This window comes from Meles meles, chromosome X (genome assembly GCF_922984935.1).
Source record: "Meles meles chromosome X, mMelMel3.1 paternal haplotype, whole genome shotgun sequence".
In the NCBI taxonomy this organism is placed as follows: Eukaryota; Metazoa; Chordata; class Mammalia; order Carnivora; family Mustelidae; genus Meles; species Meles meles.
The window spans coordinates 47,146,517-47,156,398 of record NC_060087.1 but is presented as its reverse complement, the minus strand read 5'-3'; positions in this window follow the sequence as shown (position 1 = coordinate 47,156,398).

The window sequence follows — 9,882 nt, the reverse complement described above, 5'->3', positions numbered from 1 at the left end:
AGGCGAACCATAAGAGACTATGGACTCTGAAAAACAACCTGAGGGTTTTGAAGGGTCAGGGGTGGGAGGTTGGGGGAACAGGTGGTGGGTGATGGGGAGGGCACGTTTTGCATGGAGCACTGGGTGTTGTGCAAAAAGAATGAATACTGTTACGCTGAAAAAAATAAATAAATAAAAAGGGAAAAAAAAAGAACATATTATAAGAAAACATATGCCAAAAAATTGGGCAATCTGGAAAAAAATGGATGAATTGCTAGAAACATATAAACTACTAAAATTGAAACAAGGAGAAATAGAAAACTTGTACAGACCCATAACCATCAAGGATATTGAAGCAGTAATCAAAAAACTCTCTCTGGGGGGCACCTGGGTGTCTCAGTGTGTTAAAGCCTCTGCCTTCAGCTCAGGTCATGATCCCAGGGTCCTGGGATCAAGCCCCACATCGGGCTTTCTGCTCAGCGGGGAGCCTGCTTCTCCCTCTCTCTCTCTGCCTGCCTCTCTGCCTACTGTGATCTCTGTCTGTCAAATAAATGGATAAAATCTTTTTAAAAAACTCACTCTGGAAAACAGTATGGGGGTACCTCAAAAAGTTGAAAAGCTACCCTATGACCTAGCAGTTGTACTACTAGGTATTTACCCTAAAGATAGAAATGTAGTGATCCAAAGGGGCATGTACACCCAAATGTTTATAGCAGCAATGTCCATAAAAACCAAACTAAGGAAAGAACCTAGGTCTCCATCGACAGATAAGTGGATAAAGAAGGTGTGGTGTATATATACAATGGAATACTATGCAGCCATCCAAAAAACCCCAAAATCTTGCCATTTGCAATGATGTGAATGGAACTGGAGGGTATTATGCTAAGCAAAATAAGTTAATCAGAGAAAGACAATTATCATATGATCTCACTGATACAAGGAACTTGAGAAACAAGACAGAGGATCATAGGGGAAGGGAGGGAAAAATGAAACAAGATGAAACCAGAGAGGGAGACAAATTATAAAAGACTCTTAATCTCAGGAAACAAACTGAGGGTTGCTGAAGGGGAGGCAGGTGTGAGGGATGAGGTGGCTGGGTGATGGACGTTGGGGAGGGTATGTGCCACGGTGAGTGTTATGAATTGCATAAGACTGATGAATCACAGACCTATACCACTGAAACAAATAATACATAGTATGTTAATTAAAAAATTAAAAATTAAAAAAAAAAACCAACAAACAAGATTCCAGAGCTGGATGGCTTCCCAGGGAAATTCTACCAAACATTTAAAGAAGAATTATTATCTATTCTTCTGGAGCTCTTCCAAAAAATAAAAATGGAAGGAAAGCTTCTGAACTCATTCTATGAAGCCAGCATTACCCTGATCCCAAAATCAGACAAGGACCCCACCAAAGAGAATAATTACAGATCAATATCCCTGATAAATATGGATGCAAAAATTCTCCCCAAGATACTAGCCAATAGGACCCAATAGTGCATTAAAAGGATTATTTACCATGACCAGGTGGGATTTATTCCTGGGTTGCAAGGGTGGTTCAACATTTGCAAATCAGTCAATGTGATAGACTACATAAATGAAAGGACAAGAACCATACAATCCTTTCTATAGATGCAGAAGAAGCATTAGACGATATATGGCATCTTTTCTTGATTAAAACTATCCTTCGTATAGGGATAGAGGGAATGTACATGAATATCATAAAAGCCACCTATGAAAACCCCACAGCGAATATCTTTCTCAGTGGTGGAAAAACTGAAAGCATTTCCCCTAAGGTCAGGAACATGACAGGGATGCCCACTCTCACCATTGTTTTTCAACAAAGTTCTAGAAGTCCTTGCCTCAGCAATTAGACAACAAAACGAAATAAAAGGCATCAAAGTTGGCAAAAAAGAAATCAAACTTTCACTCTTCGCAGATGGTATGATATGTTATGTGGAAAACTCAAAGACTCCACACAAAAATTGCTAGGTCTCATACAGGAATTCAGCAATGTGGCAGAATATAAAATCAGCGCACAGAAATCAGTTACATTTCCATATACTAAGAATGAGACAGAAGAAAATGAAATAAAGGAACTGCTTCCATTGACAATAGCACCAAAACCCATAAGATACCTAGCAATAAACTTAATCAATGAGATAAAGGATCTCTACCCTGAAAACTATAAAATATTCATGAAAGAAATTGAGGGAGACACAAAGAAATGGACAAATGTCCTACATTTGTGGATTGGAAGGACAAATATTGTTAAAATGTCTGTGCTTCCCAGAGGACTAGAAACCTTCAATGCAATTCCTATCAAAATACCATTGACATGTTCTCAGATCTAGAACAAATAATTCTAAAATTGTTTGGAACCAGAAAAGACCTTGAAGAGCCAAAGGAAAGTTGAAAAAGCAACTGAGTGATGGGCATTAAGGCAGACACATGATGTGATGAGCACTGGGTGTTATACACAACTAATAAATCATTGAACACTACACCAAAAATTAATGTTGTACTGTATATTGGTTAATTGAATTTAAATTTAAAAAAGAAGATAAAAAAGAAAACCAAAGCTGGGATCATCACATTTCCGGACTTCAAGCTGTATTACAAAGCTGTAGTCATCAAGATAGTATGGTACTGGCACAAAAACAGACACATAGATCAGTGGAACTGAGTAAAGAACCCAGAAATGGAACCTCAATTCTATGGGCCACTACTCTTTGACAAAGCAGGAAAGGATATTGAAAGGAAAAAAGACAGTCTCTTCAACAATTGGTGTTGGGGAAATTGGACAGCCACATGCAGAAGAATGAAACTGGACCATTTTCTTACACCATAACATAAATATACTCCAAATGGATGAAAGACCTAAATGTCAGACAGGAATCCATCACAATCCTAGAAGAGAACACGGGCATCAGCCTCTCTGACCTTGGCCACAGCAACTTCTGTCTAGACACACCTCCAAAAGCAAGGGAAACAAAGGCAAAATGAGCTATTGGGACTTCATCAAGATAAAAAGTTTTCTCACAGCAAAGGAAATAGTCAGCAAAACCAAAAAACAACCTACAGAATGGGAGGAGATATTTGCAAATGTCTTATGAGATAAAGGGTTAATATCCAAAATCTGTAAAGGATTTATCAAACTCAACACCCAAAGAGCAAATAATCCAGTCAAGAAATGGACAGAAAAAATGAACAGACATTTCTCCAAAGAAGACATGCAAATGGCCAACAGACACATGAAACAATGCTCAACATCACTCAGCATCAGGGAAATACAAATCAAAACCACAATGAGATACCACCTCACAGCAGTCAGATGGCTTAAAATTAACAAGTCAGTAAATGGCAAATTTTGGCAAGGATGCAGAGAAAAGGGAATCCTCTTACACTGTTGGTGAGAATGCAAGTTGGTACACCACTCTGGAAAACAGTATGGAGATTCTTCAAGAAGTTGAAAATAGAGCTTCCCTATGACCCAGCAACTGCACTATTAGGTATATACCCCAAAGATACAAAAGTAGTGATCTAAAGAGGCACCTGTACCCCAATGTTTATAGCAGCAATGTTCACAATAGCCAAACTATGGAAGGAGCCCAGATGTCTATTGACAGATGTGGGATGAATGAATATATATATTCATTATATGAATATAACACACACACACACACACACACACACACACACACAGAGAGACACACACACACATGCATGCACAACGAAATACTATTCCACCATGAAAAATGAAATCTTGCCATTTCCAATGATGTGGATGGAACTAGATGGTATTATGCTATGCGAAATAGGTCAATCAAAGAGAGACAATTATCATATGATTTCACTCATATGTGAAATTTAAGAACAAAACAGAAGAGTATAGAGGAAGGGAGGGAAAAGTAAAATGTAATAATATGTAATAAGAGAGGGAGACAAACCATAAGAGATTCTTAACCATAGGAAACAAACTGAGGGTTGCTAGAGGGGAGGGCTGTGGGGGGCTGGGGTAACAGGGTGATGGGAGTTAAGGAGGACATGTGATGTAATGAGCACTGGGTGTTATACACAAGTGATGAATCACTGAATTCTACTACTGAAACTAATAATACACCATATGTTAATTAATTGAATTTAAATTAAAAAAATAAAATTTATCGATCAAAATGTATCTGCTAAGCATTGTGGAAACACTGGGGAAACAGTCATGAGCCATGGTACCTGCTACCATAAATTAGAAGGGAAGGTAGATGTGTTGAAAGGAAACAGTATAACGGAGTTGTAGGAGAAGTATGGAGGCTACAGAAACAGAGTCGTAGCAGGGATAGTCAGAAAAATGTTCCTGTAGGAACTGGCTGAGAAACTTAGACTTGAAGCATGAGAATGAGTTATCCAGGCAAAATAAAGGAAAGAGGGTATTTTCTGCTGAGTAAAAGCCATGTATGGAAGCAAAGAGATGAGAAATAAAAGGGAAGTTAATTAAACAAATTAAAGAATGAGTCTGTCTAGAAATGTATGATTATAGATATATCCTTCTAACATACTACAAAACTCCTGAACATATTAGACAAAACGGAGCAAACATTCTTTCAAAATATAACTGAAGTCACAAACAGACTAAAGCATATATGCAGAGGCTAAGAATAAAAGGAAACCAAAACACAATTCTGTAAGCACAAAAGCTGACACCATAGCTTCCCTGAGGGAGGATAGTGGTCCCAGTAACATAGCATTTGGGTTTCAATGGCCGTGTGAGGATGAGAGACAAGGCCTTAAATGTACTCCCAGGCTGATGAGACTTTGGTCTGTTTGCCCACCAGGAGCAAACACAAAACTTCTCTGGAGGGGCATTCTCTATAGGACTCTCACAAGGCCCTGCCAAATAGAAGACCAAATTCTAAAATCACAAAACACGGGAAGAAAGACTCTCCCATGAGCAAGAGTCAACAAACACAACAAACAGCACAATTAGACCCCTAGGAATTTCAGCTAATAGAATGAAAATATGGAGACTAAGAAATAGTGTATTTAAGTAAGAGACATAAAAGAAGAAGTGTAAAAATAAGAAAAGAGCAAGTTATTATTTTTAGGAGATTGATGTGAAAAGAATCAAGGGAAGCTTCTAAAATTGAAAAATATAGTCATTGAAAACGAAAATCTAATACTCAGTTTAAACAGACCATAGCCTGGTGATGGGTATTAAGGAGAGCATGTATTGCATGGAGAACTGGGTATTATACACAAACAATGAATCATGGAACACTACATCAAAAACTAATGATTTATTGTATGGTGACTACTGACAAACTTAATAAAATTTAAAATTAAATTTAAAATAAATAAAATATAGTTTTGGGTACAACCTCCTCCACTGTTGGTGGGAATGCAAGCTGGTGCAACCACTCTGGAAAACAACATGGAGGTTCCTCAAAATGTTGAAAATAGAACTACCCTATGACCCAGCAATTGCACTACTGGGTATTTACCCTAAAGATACAAACATAGTGATCCAAAGGGGCACGTGTACCCGAATGTTTATAGCAGCAATGTCTACAATAGCCAGACTATGGAAAGAACCTAGATGTCCATCAACAGATGAATGGATAAAGAAGAAGTGGTATATATACACAATGGAATACTATGCAGCCATCAAAAGAAATGAAATCTTGCCATTTGCGACGACGTGGATGGAACTAGAGCGTATCATGCTTAGTGAAATAAGTCAATTGGAGAAAGACAACTATCATATGATCTCCCTGATATGAGGACATGGAGAAGCAACATGGGGGGTTAGGGGGATAGGAGAAGAATAAATGAAACAAGATGGGATTGGGAGGGAGACAAACCATAGATGACTCTTAATCTCACAAAACAAACTGGGGGTTGCTGGGGGGAGGTGGGATTGGGAGAGGGGGAGCGGGCTATGGACATTGGGGAGGGGAGGCGAACCATAAGAGACTATGGACTCTGAAAAACAACCTGAGGGTTTTGAAGGGTCAGGGGTGGGAGGTTGGGGCAACCTGAGGGTTTTGAAGGGTCAAGGGTGGGAGGTTGGGGGAACAGGTGGTGGGTAATGGGGAGGGCACGTTTTGCATGGAGCACTGGTTGTTGTGCAAAAAGAATGAATACTGTTACGCTGAAAAAATAAATAAAATGAGAAAAAAAATAAATAAATAACATAAATTTAAAATAAATAAAAATTTAAAATAAATTTAAAATAAAATTTAAAAAAATAAACAGACCATTAACCTGAAAAGAGAACAAAGACCTAGAAGATAGATTTGATATGTTTATCCAGAATACAGCACAAATGGTAAAAAGAGGGAGACAATGAAAGAGAGGTGAAGGGAAGTGGAAGGAAGACTTAGAAGGGCCAATATGCATCTAAAATATGTTCCAGAAGAGAGTCCAGAGAAAATATTTTAAAGGTTAATGGCTGAGAATATTTCAGAATTGCTGAAGACACAAGTCTTTACATGAAAGAAGCTCAAGCCCTGAGCTGGATTTAAAAAAAGGAAAAAAAGAGAAATCTACTGTCATTTGCAAATATCTTCTCCCATTCCGTGGGTTGCCTTTCTGTTTTGTTGACTGTTTCCTTTGCTGTGCAGAGCTTTTGATCTTGATCAAGTCCCAAAAGTTCATTTTCGCTTTTGTTCCCTTGGCCTTTGGAGACATATCTTGAAAGAAGTTGCTGTGGCTGGTATCGAAGAGGTTACTGCCTATGTTCTCCTCTAGAATTCTGATGGATTCCTGTCTCATGTTGAGATCTTTTATCCATTTTGAGTTTATCTTTGTGTACAGTGTAAGAGAATGGATGAGTTTCATTCTTCTACATATCGCTGTCCAGTTTTCCCAGCACCATTTAATGAAGAGACTGTCTTTTTTCCATTGTATATTTTTTCCTGTTTTGTCGAAGATTATTTGACCATAGAGTTGAGGGTCCATATCTGGGCTCTACACTCTGTTCCACTGGTCTATGTGTCTGTTTTTATGCCAGTACCACGCTGTCTTGGTGATCACAGCTTTGTAGTAAAGCTTGAAATCGGGTAACATGATGCCGCCAGTTTTGTTTTTGTTTTTCAACATTTCCTTAGCAATTCGGGGTGTCTTCTGATTCCATACAAATTTTAGGATTATTTGCTTCAGCTCTTTGAAAAATACCAGCTGAAGTTTGATTGGAATGGTGTTAAAAGTATAGATCGCTCTAGGCAGTATAGGCATTTTAACAATGTTTTTTCTTCCAATCCAAGAGCATGGAACGGTCTTCCATCTTTTTGTGTCTTCTTCAGTTTCTTTCATGAGTGTTCTGTAGCTCCTTGAGTACAGGTCCTTTACCTCTTTGGTTAGGTTTATTCCCAGGTATCTTATGGTTCTTGGTGCTATAGTAAATGGAATCGATTCTCTAATTTCCCTTTCTGTAGTTTCGTTGTTAGTGTATAAGAAAGCCACTGATTTCTGTACATTGACTTTGTATCCTGCCACGTTACTGAATTGCTGTATGAGTTCTAGTAGTTTGGGGGTGGAGTCTTTGGGGTTTTCCATATAAAGAATCATGTCATCTGCGAAGAGAGAGAGTTTGACTTCTTCCTTGCCAATTTGGATACCTTTTATTTTTCTTTGTTGTCTGATTGCCATTGCTAGGACTTCTAATACTATGTTGAACAAGAGTGGTGAGAGTGGGCATCCTTGTCTTGTTCCTGATCTCAACGGGAAGGCTGCAAGCTTTTTCCCATTGAGAATGATATTTGCGGTGGGTCTTTCATAGATAGATTTTATGAAGTTCAGGAATGTTCCCTCTATCCTGATACTTTGAAGCGATTTAATCAGGAACGGATGCTGGATTTTGTCAAATGCTTTTCCTGAATCAATTGAGAGGACCATGTGGTTTTTCTCTCTTCTCTTATTGATTTGTTCTATCACACTGATTGATTTGCAAATGTTGAACCATCCTTGCATCCCAGGGATGAATCCCACCTGGTCATGTTGGATAATCTTTTTAATGTGCTGCTGGATCCTGTTTGCTAGGATCTTGTTGAGAATCTTAGCATCCATACTCATCAGTGATATTGGTCTGAAATTCTCCTTTTTGGTAGGGTCTTTGCCTGGTTTGGGGATCAGGGTAATGCTGGCTTCATAAAAAGCATCTGGAATTTTTCCTTCTGCTTCAGTTTTTTGAAACAGCTTCAGGAGAATAGGTGTTATTTCTTCTTTGAAAGTTTGGTAGAATTCCCGCGGGAATCCATCAGGTCCTGGGCTCTTGTTTTGGGGGAGGTTTTTGATCACTGCTTCAATCTCGTTACTAGATATCATTCTATTCAGGTTGTCCATTTCTTCCTGGATCAATTTTGGGAGTTTATAGTTTTCCAGGAATGCATCCATTTCATCTAGGTTGCTTAGCTTATTGGCATATAACTGTTGGTAATAATTTCTGATGATTGTTTCTATTTCCTTGGTGTTAGTTGTGATCTCTCCCTTTTCATTCATAATTTTATTAATTTGGGCTTTCTCTCTTTTCTTTTGGATTAGTGTGGCCCACGGAATGGGAGAAGATATTTGCAAATGACAGTACAGACAAAAGGTTGACATCCAGGATCTATAAAGAACTCCTCAAACTCAACACACACAAAACAGATAATCATATCAAAAAATGGACAGAAGATATGAACAGACACTTCTCCAATGAGGACATACAAATGGCTATCAGACACATGAAAAAATGCTCATCATCACTAGCCATCAGGGAGATTCAAATTAAAACCTCATTGAGATATCACCTTACATCAGTTAGAATGGCCAAAATTAGCAAGACAGGAAACAACGTGTGTTGGAGAGGTTGTGGACAAAGGGGAACCCTCTTACACTGTTGGTGGAATGCAAGTTGGTGCAGCCACTTTGGAGAACAGTGTGGTGATTCCTCAAGAAATTAAAAATAGAGCTTCCCTATGACCCTGCAACTGCACTGCTAGGTATTTATCCCAAAGATACAGATGTAGTGAAAAGAAGGGCCATGTGTACCCCAATGTTTATAGCAGCAATGGCCACGGTCGCCAAACTGTGGAAAGAACCAAGATGCCCTTCAACGGACGAATGGATAAGGAAGATGTGGTACATATACACGATGGAGTATTATGCCTCCATCAGAAAGGATGAATACCCAACTTTTGTAGCAACATGGACGGGACTGGAAGAGATTATGCTGAGCGAAATAAGTCAAGCAGAGAGAGTCAAGTATCATATGGTTTCACTTATTTGTCGAACATACCAAAGAACATGGAGGACATGGGGAGTTGGAGAGGAGAAGGGAGTTGTGGGAAATTGGAAGGGGAGATGAACCATGAGAGACTATGGACTCTGAAAAACAACCAGAGGGTTTTGAAGGGGTGGGGGGTGGGAGGTTGGGGAACCAGGTGGAGGGTAATAGAGAGGGCACATATTGCATGGAGCACTGGGTGTGGTGAAAAACAATGAGTACTGTTACGCTGAAAATAAATAAATTAATTTAAAAAAAGAGAGAAATCTATAACTCGGTATATTGTAGTAAAACTACAGAACATCAAAGACAAGGCAAAGTGATAATGGAGATTACCACTATGGAATGACAATCAGACTGATGGAAGCTTTCAGGAGGAACAATAGAAGTCAGGAGACAATCTGGAAGCACATACCCTATAATATCATTTAAGAGTGAGACCAAAGTAGGAATTTTAAGGCAAATAGGGATTGAAAGAACTTTTTAAAAAATATTTTATTTATTTATTTGACAGAGAGAGAGAGGTCACAAGTAGGCAGAGAAGCAGGCAGAGAGAGAGGGAGAAACAGGCTCCCCACTGAGCAGAGAGCCTGATGCGGGGCTCGATCCCAGGACCCCGAGATCATGACCTGAGCCAAAGGCAGA